Source organism: Polypterus senegalus, chromosome 14, assembly GCF_016835505.1.
Source record: "Polypterus senegalus isolate Bchr_013 chromosome 14, ASM1683550v1, whole genome shotgun sequence".
Classification (NCBI taxonomy): Eukaryota; Metazoa; Chordata; class Cladistia; order Polypteriformes; family Polypteridae; genus Polypterus; species Polypterus senegalus.
Genome location: NC_053167.1, coordinates 85,494,625 through 85,511,167, shown reverse-complemented (window position 1 = coordinate 85,511,167; position 16,543 = coordinate 85,494,625). Strand labels below are relative to the sequence as shown.

The 16,543-nt window shown below is 39.3% G+C and overlaps 1 pseudogene; it reads left to right on the top strand.

Moving 5' to 3' along the window:
- The first annotated feature begins 615 nt into the window (after nt 1-615).
- LOC120514330 lies at nt 616-5,020 on the top strand (annotated as a pseudogene).
- Nucleotides 5,021-16,543: the final 11,523 nt, after the last annotated feature.

Below are 16,543 nucleotides of genomic sequence, written 5' to 3'. Positions count from 1 at the left end.
GATAAAAAATGATAATAAAAATACCAAATAAGGGTCTAAAAATAAGATATTTGATCTTACCTGCCTATTCTGTTGTCCGATGTTATATGCTGGCAACAGCAGCATGGTAGCGATTTGCTCCACGTGCTTAATGCTAAGGACTGATAACTTTGTATGGTGGGCAATGAATGAGTGAAAATAACACTAAATTGATATGCAACGCCCCAACACAACTAGGCTAGAGTCGCTAAACCAGACAAAAGCTGTAGTGACCACCACTACATTTTTCTAGCAAAACACTATAACTATATCAGTAGTTGTCTCGATACATGCTCAATAATCCAGGTAAGGAAATTCAAGAAAGTTTATTCTGTTCATCTGGCCATAGCTTTTTTCCGATACGTTTCATCACTCATCCAAGTAACTTCCTCAGTCTCAGCTGACAGCAGGTTTCTCCAACCTTATAAACAGTTCCTTGGCCTAATGACCGAACTAGCACCTTTGACTAACAATGTGATAAATTGTATACAAATTGTCCATTGATCAATGGCCATGAGTACCATTCACAGAGAGTTGGGGAATGGCTGCAATCACCGCACTGTAAGATGGTGAAAGATACATAAACAGGATGCACCATTAAGACCCATTGTCTGCATGATCAATTTGGTTACATATAACATCTCAAAGTTCCTGGACGCTTTCCTCAACCCGTTGGTAGGCAGCTCAAAACTCCATATTTAGAACACTTTGGGTTTTGTGGAGAAGGTGAGAGATGTCATTATGGAGGCAGATGACACTATGGTGACTTCCAGTTTGAGTGGACGCTGGTGGGACTGGTCGCCGCTGCTCACCGGTAACTAGACTATTGAGTTTTGCTATGACTGGTGATTTTGATGGTATTTTTCTGTTTTGCCATTTTTGCTGATATCTCTGCATGGCTGTGTATGCATTTAGCTTCAGCTTAAACCCCGTTTCATTTGAAACTTACCAGTTTGTTCTCTGGACGCCTGAGCTACCTGTGGCCTTGCCTACAATGTGGACTGGTAGGATATTCACCTGGTTAATGTTTGTCTGGAGTTTTCTGTCGCTTGCTATCCAACCTGCGACTGGCCTGCTCCAGTACTCAGCTGCTGAGCTTCTTCCACTGTATCTGCTCCAGTCTGTGCCTCTGCTGTCTGTGCTGCATCTAAACCCGGACGTCATACTTCTCCCTCGTCAAGAGATACATCCATTGTGGGTCCTGCTGGAGATTCTGAATGGACGTCTCGAAGGGAATTAACTCTTTCTGGTCTGACTTTCGGCACCCTCCACGTAACACAGATAGGAATGCTGACCACAGCGTATTGGCCAGTTTAGCTTGGTTGACTAACACCACTGTCAAATGCGACAGCAACATTGTCAGCTTCGGCCTATTGAACATTCGCTCACTCACGAGCAAGGGATATCTCATTTAGGATCTCCTCATTGACCGTAAGTCAGACCGGCCGTGGAGGAGGTGTTGCAATAATTTTTGTGGAAAGTGCTGCCGTTGCCTTCTTCTGCTGTTAGCTTTTGTGAATCAACTGTGTGTCAATTGTCTGGGCCAGTTCCTACCATCATTGCAACTGTCTACCATCCTCCTAAATCAAACAATGATTTTTTGAACGATCATGCTACCTTTCTTACCCATTTATCTACAATTACTCCAAATACAATTCTGCTGGGGGATTTTAATATACATCTGGACAATATCAATATCCCTCTCACTAGAGACTTTTTATCTTGCCTGGAGAGTTTTGGATACCAGCTGCACACTGATGTTCCTACCCATTGTAAATGACATATCTTGGACCTGATCTTTTGTTCTGGTGTTGTTCCTCTCGATCTTACAGCAGATGAACTCACTATAACCGATCATTTTCTCCTTTCATTCAATGCTAAACTTACTTTTTCTGTTCCTAAGCTCCCCCGTCTCATAGTTTTTCGTAATATTAAGAATATTAACTTGAATTTGCTGTCTTCTAGAATTGATTCCCAAATGGATTTTTATCATTTATCCACTCCCATAGAACTGGTCTCATATTATAACACTTGTCTTAATGGTATTCTTAATTCTCTTGCTCTGTTAAAAACCAGATCTGTTTCTTTTTCTGCCCCCTGGCTTACGCCTGAACTTCGGCTTCTGAAAGCTAAGTGCAGGCAACTTGAAAGGTTATATAAAAAATCTGAACTCTTTGTCCACAAAGAGATGTATAAAAAGCATGTACTCTACTACAAGGATTGTATAGCCCAAACCAAATCTAACTATTACACTCAGTTAATTACTTGTAATACAGGTAACTCCAAGTCTTTGTTTTCATTACTTATAATGTTACACAACCTCCAGATTTTTACCATCTCACCTTTACTCAACTGCTTTCTGTAATTCTCTTAATTCCTTTTTTAATGAGAAAATCCAGAGGTATATCAGCACCTCGGTCCAGATCCTCTCTGTATTTCTTCTGAACTACACACTCGCCTATTCACTCTTTTTCTTCTTTCCAGCTTCCCACTTCCTCTGAAATCTCAGATCTCATCTGCAAATCCAAGTCATCTACTTGTCAGCTGGACCCCTCCCTACAGTTCTGGTTAAAGCCTGCCTCCCTTCTTCGGTCAATCTCATTTCTGCCATCATTCACTCTTCTCTTACTACTGGTATTATTCCCTCATCTTTTAAAACTGCTGCTATAACCCCAATACTAAAAAAACCTGGTGCTGATCCTACTAACTTCAATAATTTTCGCCCTATTTCTAATTTGCCCTTTATCTCCAAAATTCTCAAACAAATAGTGGCTATCCAACTCCACTCCCACTTATCTATATAATAATCTATATGAAAAGTTCCAGTCTGGTTTTCGCCCCCTTCACAGTACAGAAACGGCACTTGTTAAAATTACCAATGACCTTCTTATGGCTGCTGACTCCGGTTTAATTACTGTTCTTATCCTCCTTGATCTGAGTGCGGCCTTTGATACTATTTGTCATACTACTCTCCTTACTACATCTCTGATTGGAGTTACCCACACTCCACTTGATTGATTTAGATCCTACCTCTCAGGCCGCACTCAGTTCAGCCAGCTTAAAACCTTCACATCCCAACCCACCACTGTTACTTCAGGTGTGCCCCAGGGCTCTGTCCTGGAGCCTCTTCTTTTTATTATTTACCTTCTTCCCCATGGCAATATTTTTCGTAAATATAACATCAATTTTCACTGTTATGCTGATGACACCCAGCTCTACCATGCTAGTAAACCCACTTCTTCTTTTCCGTCATCTTCGCTTATTGACTGCATTGCTGGAATTAAATCCTGGTTCTCTTCAAATTTTCTTAAATTAAACAGTGACAAAACTGAGGTTCTCCTCATTGGCTCAAAATCATCATTATGCAAAGCCAATAATCTTTCTCTTGTTATTGATAATTTTGTTGTTTCTCCATCACCTCAGGTCAAGAGTCTGGGTGTCATCCTCGACAGTCCTCTATCTTTCCAATCTCACATTAATAACATCACCTGGTCTGCTTACTTCCACCTACGTAATATTAATCACATCCACCCCTCCTTCACTCCCCATACCACTGCCATTCTTGTTCATAGTCTTGTTACTTCTCGGCTGGACTATTGTGATTCACTCCTCTTTGGTCTCGCTAATAAATCTCTTCATAAGCTTCAGCCAGTACAGAAATCTGCAGCATGCGTCATTACTCGAGCCTCATCTATTCACCATATTACTCTGGTTTTGCAGCAGCTTCATATGCTCCTAATTAAGTTTCAAATTGATTTTATGATTCTGCTGTTAACATTTAAGACCATTCATAACCTTGCCCCTCCATATCTGTCTGACCTTCTTCATGTTGCCATTCCCTCCCGTAACCTTAGATCCTCTTCCTCCATCCATCTGACCATCCCTCTCACCCGTCTAACCACCATGGGGAGCACAGCATTCAGCCGTTCTGCTCCCAAGCTCTGGAATTCCTTACCTACCAAGCTTAGAAATATCAAATCATATTCATCCTTCAAATGTAAACTTAAAACACATTTGTTTAAAATGTCTTTTTATTTATGATTACAGTGGTTATGTTTGGTTTTAATTTTTATATTTTCTGATATGTTTTTAGTTGTTTATAATTGTGTCTTTTATTTATTTATTTATTTATTGTTTGTTCGGTGTCCTTGAGTTCTCAGAAAGGCGCCTTGTATAAATAAAATGTATTATTATTATTTTTATGGTCTCGTATGATGTTACATCTCTATTCACTTGCGTTCCAGTTACGGAAGCAGTGGAGGTGGTTTGTAAGAGATTACAAGATGACCCCACACTCAGAAAAAGGACCACTCCCAGCACCAATCAAGTGTGTCTGCTCTTGGAACTGTGTCTTCAATCCACATGTTTAATATGCAAAGGCCATTACTACAGGCAGAAACATGGCTGCGCCATTGGTTCCTCAGTTTCACCTATTGTGGCCAATCTGTATATGGAAGAAGTGGAAAAGAGGGTGCTATTATCCTATCCTGGAACACCATCGAGTCATTGATTCAGGTATGTGGACGACACCTGGGTGAAAATTAAATCTCAGGAGGTACCACAATTCATTGACCACATCAATTCAGTGGACAAACACATCCAGTTCACCAGGGAGGACATTAAACATGACAGGCTAGCTTTCCTAGATTGTGAAATTTCCATCAGCAATGGGGGACATTTGAAAGTTGATGTGTACCGTAAACCAACGCATACGGATCAGTATTTAAGGTTTGACTCTCCCCATCCACTAGAGCACAAAATAGGTGTCATCAGGATTCCACAACACAGAGCAAACACCATACCCACAGACAAAGTGGCAGTGGAAGCAGAAGAACATCATATCAAAAAGGCCCTGAGTAAATGCGGTTATCCCAACTGGACTTTTGTCAAAGCAGGGAAGACACCTAAAGAATGCTCTAAGCAATCCAGGAGAGAGGAAAGACAACCGCTGCCTAAGCGAAAACCTTTGGTGATCCCTTATGTGTCAGGAGTATCGGAATAGCTGAGATGCATTTTTTCAAAACACCAGGGGCCTCATATACAGTATAAACAGTGCGTACACACAAAAATGTTGCATAAGAACGTTTCCATGTTCAAATCGCAATGTATAAAACTTAAACTTGGTGTAAAGCCACACACATTTCCATGGTAGCTCATACCCTGTCGCACACAAGTTCTGCGCTCGGTTTTGCAGACTGGCGGCACCCAGCATCAAAGCAGTGCTACTGTTCCTGTGTGGTTACCCTTTGTTTTTCAGATCCATATCCCTGACGCAGCTTTATCATATACACTGAAATTAACCGCATATTGTTTATTAGTTTAATGCATCTGATTGTAATTAACCTATAACATAATGGTCCACAGAATGCTAAAACTATTCCAAATACCATAACTACTTTAGCGTTGTTACTCTCACTGCATATTTATATCATTGTATCAACAAGTACACGCTGTCTCAGCCATGCTGTCTATTGAACTGCTCTCATACAGCAAACGCTTCAGAGTCTTTCCTGTACTGACCTTGCAGTTCAGAAACAGTTTCATCTCAAGAACTCTAAATGCAAACAATCAGTCCATCAAGTGCTCCTTGTAGAACTGTTTGTACTTATAAGTACAATTACCTCATTGTAAACTTGTGATACAGTTATAATATTGAACAACCTGAGCCACTTTATAAAGTGCATATATACATATGATGACAATATCATTTTTAAGATGAAATGCAGCAAAATATGTTTATTATATTATACAGATAAAGCTTTAGCTTCATTTAAATAATCTATATTGTTAATAATTAAACATGTGAGGACATGGTGTTGCAGCACCAGCGAGCCGCTGGCGCTCCGTTCACGGATTGTTCCTGCCTCGCGCTGTATTCTTGCTGGTGCTGGCGTGACACTGGAAGGACAGATGGATGGAATAATTAAACACGTACTACGAAGATATTTCAATGTTCCTTAAAAGTTTTGAAGAATCGGCGTTCTAAGTTTACAGATGGCTTAACGTCTATTACAGAGCTAATTGTGTGGTGATTGGGTATTTGGAGAAAGAAAAGGATGGGAATTGGAGTTAAATTAAAGTTGACATTTTGTGCTTTTACCCCACTGTGTGCCTTTTTTTTCTGTGTACCCTAATAAGCGTTCATATGACACTCAGACGGTGGGCTACGACTCGCCTTTTCATGGCGACTTTGTTATGTGACAACTTCTTTTTTATTTCGGGCACAGTGCGACTTTGTGAACTTGAGCTTTCGAGTTTCTCCGACACGCTATGTCACTCGATCAACTTCCTTTTGTTGTTTATATCATTGTTTAAACCAACAAATAGTACATTTTTCCTTTCCTCCACTTGGTATTCGCTGAAATTCTTCTATTTGCCCTCTTGCTTTTGCCATTGTATTTTCACAGAAGGCTGAGCTTAAGGGCTATTTATATTAATTTGCATATTCAAAGAGGTGTAATTCTGGGAGGAGTTGGGGCGGGACAGCAGGTGCGTGCACGTGCGTTACTTTTCATGCTGACCGGGATTTATGGAGTGGAAGAATGTGGAAGTTGCCGTTCGCACAGATTTATGCATCTGGATTTTTTTGTGTGTAAGCACATTTCTGCTTTTGTGCTTAAGTCATGTTATAGTATGAATTCTATACACAGCGTTATGCATGAGGCCCCAGGTCTCGGTGGCTTTCAAACCCCAAAATGCGATACGGCAAAAATTGGTTCACCTCAAGGATCGGGTGCCCCAGCACAGACAGAGTAATATAGTTTACGCAGTTAAATACCAAGAGGATTGCTGTGAATCATACATCAGGGAAACCAAACAACCACTGGCGAAACGGATGGCATAACACAGAAGAGCTACCGTGTCAGGCCAGGACTCCGCAGTCTATTTACATCTGCAGGACAGTGGTCACTCTTTCAGTGATTAAGATGTGAACATCCTGGACAGGGAGGAATGCTGGTTTGAGTGAGGAGTAAAGGGGCCATTTACATGAAAAAGGAATGACCATCTCTGAACTGAGTGGAGGGGGCCTAAGGGTACATCTTTCACCATCTTACAATGCGGTGATTGCAGCCATTCCCCAACTCTCTGTGAATGGTACTCGTGGCCATTAATCAATGGACAATTTGCATATCATTGATCACATGGCCCATTATTAGTCAAAGGTGCTGGTTCGGTCATTAGGCCAAGGTATTGTATATAAGGTTGGAGAAGCAAGCAGTGAACTGAGACTGAGGAAGTCACTTGGATGAGTGATGAAACATATCAGAAAAAAACTACATCCAGATGAACAGAATAAACTTTCTAGTATATCAGTAGTTCAGTTTCACAAGTGACGCCGAGATGACGCGACCAAAAAAAAAAAGGCTTCCATGAGGGAAAGACATTATACCAGACCCAATGTATAACACATTTTTCAAATAAAAAGCATGAAGTATATTTTAATTACATACATTTCAACCCATGTTAGATAAGTAGGCCAGACAGTACACATAATTTGACATTGCAATGCTGTTAATACAGTCGTTCATTATATTAAAAAAGTTTAGCTTCTTGCTAGCTACAGGTAGTCAGGTTTCAATGCCAAGGTCTAATATGTCTGGATTTGTTCCAGTTTTACCTTTTGCCAAGCATACATCCTTCAACTTGTGGATGGTGATCCTCCATAGTGGCTCCACATGGATTTTCCAAACTGATTCTGTCAGGTTTAAATTGGTCAACTAGCCACCATGTTATGTTGGTGAACATCGCTCTCAGGCCAGGCTGAATGAATGGCTCCTGGTATCTCTGAGCTGGGCAAAGTTCTCTTTTATTTAATTGAGACTATCATGAGAGTTATTAATGAAGTGTTCTTTGTCTGGCTACTCCATTTAGATTAGTTTGCCACAAATGCCCCTATCAGAATTATGTATCTCCAGTTAATGTAGTTTCAATTTTTATTAAGAAAAAAACCACGTCAACCAGGCCAAGGATAATTAAGATTTACTGGGAATGTCTGGTTGATGCCTCTGTTTAGGACACATTCAATTTTCACCTCCAGGTATCCCAGGGGATAGATCCGAGACATAGTGTCTAAATGGACCATGCACAAGATCTCAGCGATGAGGAGCCTGTAAAGAATTGTGGCCTACTAGTTGTTGGTACCTGTTATGACAATAAACCTGGGAACTGCTGGTGGGCATCAGACCGGGGCCGCATGTATAATGCCATGCATAGAATTCACATTAAAACATGATGTATAGACAAAAGTGGAAATGTGTGTATGCACAAAAAAAATTAGATGCAAAAAACTGTGTGTAAGCCAAGTTCCATGCATGTGCCTGCTGCCCCTCCTCCCAGAATTGTGCCCCTTTGAATATGCAGATAAATATAAATAGCCCTTTATGTTCAGTGTTTTGCAAAAAGACAATGACAAAAGCATGGGGAAAAAAAAAACTTCAGTGAATGCGAAGTGGAGGCAAAGAAAAACGTACTATTTGTTGGCTTAAGCAGTGATATAAACAGCAAAAGGATGCTGATCGAGTGATACAGAGTATCAGAGACACTCTAAAATTCAAGTTCAGAAAGTCACACAATGCCCGAAATAACAAAGAAGTGGTCAGATATCAAAGTTTTCAGTAAAAGGCGAATCATAGCCCACCATCTGAGTGTCATAGAGAAGCATATTAGGGTACAGAGAAAAGAAAAACAATAGGAACACAGTGAAGAAAAAAGTTCAAAATGTCGAGTTTAATCTTGTAGTTTATTTTGCCATTAAACTAGAATGTTGTAATCTTCATCTTAAAATCAAAGTTTAATTTGATTTTGTCATATTCCATCATAACTAAAGTAGCACATTAAATGCTTCATATTCTATGTGTTCTACACTCACCTAAAGGATTATTAGGAACACCATACTAATACGGTGTTTGACTCCCTTTCGCCTTCAGAACTGCCTTAATTCTACGTGTCATTGATTCAACAAGGTGCTGAAAGCATTCTTTAGAAATGTTGGCCCATATTGATAGGATAGCATCTTGCAGTTGATGGAGATTTGTGGGATGCACATCCAGGGCATGAAGCTCCTTTTCCACCACATCCCAATGATGCTCTATTGGGTTGAGATCTGGTGACTGTGGGGGCCCTTTTAATACAGTGAACTCATTGTCATGTTCAAGAAACCAATTTGAAATGATTTGAGCTTTGTGACATGGTGCATTATCCTGCTGGAAGTAGCCATCAGAGGATAGGTACATGGTGGTCATGAAGGAATGGACATGGTCAGAAACAATGCTCAGGTAGCCCGTGGCATTTAAACGATGCCCAATTGGCACTAAGGGGCCTAAAGTGTGCCAAGAAAACATCCCCCACACCATTACACCAACACCACCAGCCTGCACAGTGGTAACAAGGCATGATGGATCCATGTTCTCATTCTGTTTACGCCAAATTCTGACTATACCATTTGAATGTCTCAACAAAAAATCGAGACTCATCAGACCAGGCAACATTTTTCCAGTCTTCAACTGTCCAATTTTGGTGACCTCGTGCAAATTGTAGCCTCTTTTTCCTATTTTTAGTGGAGATGAGTGGTACCCGGTGGGGTCTTCTGCTGTTGTAGCCCATCCGCCTCAAGGTTGTGCGTGTTGTGGCTTCACAAATGCTTTGCTGCATACCTCGGTTGTAACGAGTGGTTATTTCAGTCAAAGTTGCTCTTCTATCAGCTTGAATCAGTCGGCCCATTCTCCTCGGACCTCTAGCATCAACAAGGCATTTTCGCCCACAGGACTGCCGCATACTGGATGTTTTTACCTTTTCACACCATTCTTTGTAAACCCTAGAAATGGTTGTGCGTGAAAATCCCAGTAACTGGCACCAACAACCATGCCACACTCAAAATTGCTTAAATCACCTTTCTTTCCCATTCTGACATTCAGTTTGGAGTTCAGGAGATTGTCTTGACCAGGACCACACCCCTAAATGCATTGAAGCAACTGTCATGTGATTGGTTGATTAGATAATTGCATTAATGAGAAATTGAACAGGTGTTCCTAATAATCCTTTAGGTGAGTGTATGTGTGTGAATCACTATGTGCTTCTTAAAGGGGCTTTCTTTTTCATAGACAGGAGTACAAGGCAGTGATTGCCTCACAGAATACATTAGATTCATGATATTACAGCTCTCTGAAAATGTTAGGAGAGTAAGATGTATACTTGATGTCATCTTCATGATGAAATGCATTAAAGCAGACATGTCAAACTCACTACCATTGGTGGGCCGCTTCGACTGCCATATGTGCAAATACTATTATACTATTAAGTTACATAACAGAACAAATTAAATGTATTATTTTCCAACTCTCTGCACATTTAGAATCTTTAGATTTATACTTGATATCACTTTCATGATGAAATGCATTAAAGTGTGTATGTTACATTTTACATAAAATTTCGTTTAAATAATGAATACTGTTAATTACACACATGGGGGAATAATTACACACATGGGGGTGTCACGGTGGTGGAGCGGTAGCACTGCTGTCTTGCAGGGAATTATGTTGCTGGTATTTCTTGCTTGTATTCCACACTGTGCTCCAGTTTCCTTCCAAAGATATGCAGATTTGGGGATTTGGTGTCGCTAAAATGAGGCTAGTGTATGTGTGTGCTTGTATTCACCTTGCGATGAGCTGAGGCCTCATCAACGGACTGTTTCTCACTCGTGCCCAATGCTTGCTGGAATGGAAATATCCCTGGATTGATGGATTTTAATCACTAAACATAATTTTCAGAGATATTGCGGTAAGGTGTCATCAGAATTTAATGAGTGTTCTAGGCAATTCACAACACAGAGAAGCCAAACATGTTCTCACCGTGATAATATCTCGCACTGACACCTGGTGGATTCCTCCAGATTTACGTAAAGTATGCGCGCAAGTATGAACACTACGACGCTTGCATAGCAGGAGCGTCCGCTGCAGTATGCGTCACGTCGCGTGAAGTATAATTCCGGCCTTAGAAGGATTTAGGAGTCATAGTGGACTCTAAGCTATCAACTTCCAGACCATGTTCAGAAGCCATTAAGAAGGCTAACAGAATGTTAGGTTATATAGCACCATGTGTGGAGTACAAGTCACAGGAGGTTCTGCTCAACCTTTATAATGCACTGGTGAGGCCTCATCTTGAGTACTGTGTGCAGTTTTGGTCTCCAGGCTACAAAAAGGACATAGCAGCACTAGAAAAGGTCCAGAGAAGAGCGACTAGGGCTGATTCCAGGGCTACAGGGGTTGAATTATGAGGAAAAATTAAAAGAGCTGAGCCAATACCGTTTAAGCAAAAGAAGATTAAGAGGTGACATGACTGAAGTGTTTAAAATTATGAAGGGAATTAGTACAGTGGACCGAGACTGTTATTTTAAAATGACTTCATCAAGAACACGGGGACACAATTGGAAACTTGTTAAGGAGTAAATTTTGCACAAACATTAGGAAGTTTTTCTTTACATAAAGAACGATAGACACTTGGAATAAACTACCAGGTAGTGTGGCAGAGAGCAAGACGTTAGGGACTTTCAAAACTCGACTTGATGTTTTCTTGGAAGAAATAAGTGGATAGGACTGGCGAGCTTTGTTGGGCTGAATGGCCTGTTCTCGTCTAGAGTGTTCTAATGTTCTAATATCCTTCCTTTAGGTCAGATTAGTTACAGACATGGCCTTAACTTCCACTGTTATGTAAACGATATACAGTTATATCTTAGTACCACTCATCTACAGACTCGCCTCCCAGCACACTCACTGACTGCATCACTGATCTTAAGCTATGGATGGAAAATAAGTTTCTCAAACTTAATGCCAATTAAACTGAAGTGTCACTGGTAGGCCCAAACTCCATACTTTCTAAAGATCCAACTTCTCTGTTTCTACTTGTCAAACCTGCTTCTGTTGTCAGAAATCTTGGTGTTTTGTTTGATTCATCACTCAACTTTGAACTACACATTAGGTCTCTTTCCAAAACTTCATTCTATCATCTCCATAACAGTGCATACCTCAGTTCATTTATGTCCTTTAATGAAGCTCGAACTCTGGTTCATTGTTTCATAATGTCTTTTATTGATTACTGTAATTCCCTCTTCATCTGCCTCCCTGAAAAATCTATACAGAAGCTACAGTATATTCAGAACTCCGCAGCCAGAGTCCTCACCCACACAAAGTGTTTTGCTCACATCTCCCTGTTCTCTCCCAACTTCACTGGTTACCAGTTCCATTAAGGATTAAATTCAAGATTCTGCTTCTCACCTTCAAAGTCCTACATAACCTTGCCCTCTCTACCCCACACAGCTCCAAGCTCCTTATACTCCTTGTCGCTCTCTCTGGTCCTCGAGCAATCATCTCCTTAGTGTCCCACGCACCAGACTCTCCACCCTGGAAGGCAGGTCCTTTAATGTTTTGGCCCCTCAACTCTGAAACTCTCTTTCTCAGTCTCTCCGAGATTGTTCCTCTTTCTCTACCTTTAAATCTCAACTCAAAACTTTTCTCTTCTATGAATATTTGTCTTCTGTGTGATTTTTTTTTCTTTACTGTATGTAAAGTGACCTTGGGTCTGTGAAAGGCACTCTATAAATGCAACTTATTACTATTCTAGTACTCTTGTCTTGCACTTCTTTGCCTTTTTTGGTAATAGCTCTCTGAAATATGAAGTTAAGAGTATTCCATCAAGGGAGAAATTATTAATTTTTTAGTAGAATGGAGGACATCTGGCCACAAAGAATGAGCCTGGGAAACTGCATGAAATATAGGTGCCCAGGAGATTATTGCAGTGTTTTCATAAATATTTCTTATGTGAAAAAGCTTGAGTAGCATGGCTCAACAGACCAAAAGATTAACAATCAAAATGTACAGTAAGTGGCAGTGCTCAGCTAATTTCCTTCTGGGATAATAAAATCTACCTAATGGAGATGAAAACAAGTAAACCAAGTGTTTAATCTGTGGGGTCGTTTTTTGGGCAAGAAGGTGGGGTAAGTAGCTGCCTCTTATTAAGACACTTTTCAGTTCTCTCAGATGATTGACACTTGCAAGGAGATTTTCTCCCTCTCAGTTGCTGCTTTAATGACATTTTTGCTAAAAAGGTTAGCTGAGTTGCTGCCTGGTAAAAAATGGACAGTTGAAAGAAGATGTTCTCTAATTGCAATTGCTGCCTAGTGATGGACATTTTCATGAATTTTTCTCTCTCCTGCAAAAACGTTTTCTTTTTATTTTTCGATTAAGGATATATGATCTGTCACTAAGGAACTGGATGACCTGGAGTGTCATCTGTGTCTTGCTAATGGGACTGCATGAAGACTTGAACTCATCCAGATTGTATGATTCTTTCTTTCTACTGCTTTAAATGTGCTGCTATTGGTTTAGATGTAAATGAATATAACTTTTGAGTGCAAACTCACAGCCAGTGTCTCTGTCTGACTGCTGCTAGCAAGCCGGGAGGTTAGATTATTCGTTCCTCATGTATCTGCAGTCTCTTAAGGTTGCTCTTGTGAAGCCCTCTTTTGGTGGTCAACTGGGTTGAAGTGAAGGCTTGAAAGTAAAGATGGCCCCAGTCAATGGGCAGCATGCCATAGAGGTCCCTAGGGTGAATGTGGGACACAGCATGGACACGTAAGGGGTTACAGGTAACAGATGAAAAGCTGGTTATGATATTTCTTCCTATCCATTAATTAGAAAAGAACCTAAGGGGGTAGGAGCACATCATAGGTGATCTAAAAACAACATAAAGTGGATTGTTGTAATGAGTATATTGTTTCACATAAAAAGGATTCCTTAGTGTTTTTAGGGCATAATCTAGAATGAATATAAGCTATGGTGGCATATCCTCAAATGGATCAGAAATGTGATTGGAAATCATACAAAAAATATAATGTTTAAAGTCAAAATTCCCTTTGTGGACCAATAATATTCTATCAATTTATCTAACGGTGCAAAATGCTGAAAGTACCCAGCACATGATTCAGTACACTCAATCAGAAGAAACACTTCAGCTGGCTTATTATAAAATGCGTATAACACCCAAAAACATGAATACAATTACCAATAATAACACGACATGCTAAATAACTTGTAACATTCTCTTTATTTGCATGTTAAATCTAAAAGAATAAGTGAAATGTTTACAGTACATTCATTATACCTGTAGCACACAATTGTCAATTCAGGGTTTACAAAAACATAAGCACATGCAGATTTACAAAGGTCTGTGTAAAACAAGATCCATCTTTGTCTAATTTAAGTTTCAACAGCAGTGGGTGGAGCAATATGTACAGTAATACAGCACTAGCAGCTGTTTCACCATCATGTAGAATGTTCAGTGAGTCCTTAATAAAAGGACGATCCACTGACTGTTTGAGTGTAAAATGAAGGAGCTCTCATATCAATTTACGCTGAAAACTAACACAATTATTTGAAAAGGAAAAGCGTTTACTTCATTAATATTATAAAAAAAATGCATGCCAGATTCAAAGAGTTGCATTCCATATCACAGAGCTTTTGGGGTATGTTTAAGTTTTCTTCTTCTCTTTTGTACCAGGATGTCTTTCTAATTTGACAACAAACTGTGCACTTTAAAGTATTAAGCATAGAAATTAATTATACAGGGTATATTGTAATAAACTGTAAAAATCCATTCATAAGAGACCAAACCAATGAAGAGTTACTGCTGTTTTGATTTTAATAGCATATGCATTGTACTAATAGCATAAGAGTCATTTATTGTGAAATCCATTACACAGGATATATTTTCAAAGTAAAGAAGAAACATATTTCTTAACACAATGTTAAAGTCCACGTTCACTTAGTCAAAAATATTTAATCTAAACATTAGTAATCTTGTTAAAAGTATGCTGACTCTAACATAATACTGGATTATGGCAAGGCTGGATGATGAACACTTGATTCGCCAGAAAATAAATTGTACTTTAAAAATTTAGACCTTTTAACAAATTTATAGTAAATATTCCATAAAGTGATAATTAGTGGCTTTTTGTAATACAAATTAAATAATCTATGAAAGCATAACTATTGCTTTCATGTTTGTCGCCACGTCAGTATACTTGTTATCGTCCTGTGGTATAAATCACTGCAGTGATGTCACAAACGCTCATGCTTGGAGAATAACCTTAGATTTCAATGGTAAGCTTAACTTAGCAGACTAAGTCACTTGGTTCTTGTGATTCACACAAGGGCAGGACAAAACAATATTATAGAACAGGAGTTTGCAACCTTTTTATACTGTTTACTCTATTCAAAAGTATATTTACCCCCACCCTGTTTTGTTCAGTAATTTCAGTTTATATTTCTACCACAATAAAGCGATTGACAAAGGGAAAATTTTAAGATAATGTTTTTAACATTTTTATTATAAGTTCAAATAACAACAATAATAGCGCATAATAAAGCATTTCACTTATTTTAAAACAACTAATGATGAGCAGTTACTGGTATACGAGACTGTAACACATTACGTTGATGAGAATACATAATTCTGTGAGACACGTGTTTTTGTTTTTCACCTAGAATTTTGGATATTCTTGGTGCAGTTGTTTGAAAGCGCAAGTCTCATGTTATCTTTGGGAGCTAATTGAGATCCTTACGACTTTAGATTTTTTAAGCAAATTTACCCTTTGAGTAGCTAAAATTTACTCCCGGTTGGCAGGGCCGGATTAAGGTGGGTGCTATTGATGCTAAAGCATTAGGCCCATTCCTGAAATAGGCCCAGATGAAAACAGACAAGAATTTTCCGGAAGCTGAACAGTTTTCCTTTGATATTTTAACCTCAAAATAATTCTTAGAATGAAATTTGGAGTCCGACTTTTGGACGCCTAGACACAGCGTTACTTATTATACAGTTACTATTGTCCTTTACGCTGTGATGTAACTATAACGTCGTTGTGTTTATTGTTAACCGAAGATTTCAAGTTAATGCTGTCAATTTTACGTTAAACAGTTTACTTAGTAATTTAGCTGCGTTTTTTGCAATATCTTGGGGATTCTTGCCATTTTATTATTGTTCGGTAAGTGCCACGTAGTAAATTTTTCACCTTGAAAGTTAGTTGTACAGTAAAAATTGATGGCTATTTAAATGGTTATCTGTAAAGGTAAAACTAAAAGCCGCCCACGGGCCTGGCATGGATGTTTAGAATTTTTAAAATCCTCAACAGGATTCTGGTCTATTATGAAATTTAAATCGTGGACAAACTTTTACCCTCAAGAGCCTGAACTGAGTCACTGACCCAATGTCTCTGCAAATTAATTTTTTCTTACTCTGTTTCGTAAGAGAATTGCGAAATTTTGTGTATTTTATTGTTAGGTTTTCTGCATTAAGTGCACTTTTCAGACAATTGCTATTGAATGTTGATGTTACATAGTTTGATGTTAATCTCGAGTTGTTATGATACTACGTCGTTATTGTTATTCATGTTCAATAAAGGCTGGCTGGTTGCGTCACAAGCAATTAAGGCTCCTTGGTCGGTCTGAGTGCGCATGTACGGTGAGTGTCGAATGCG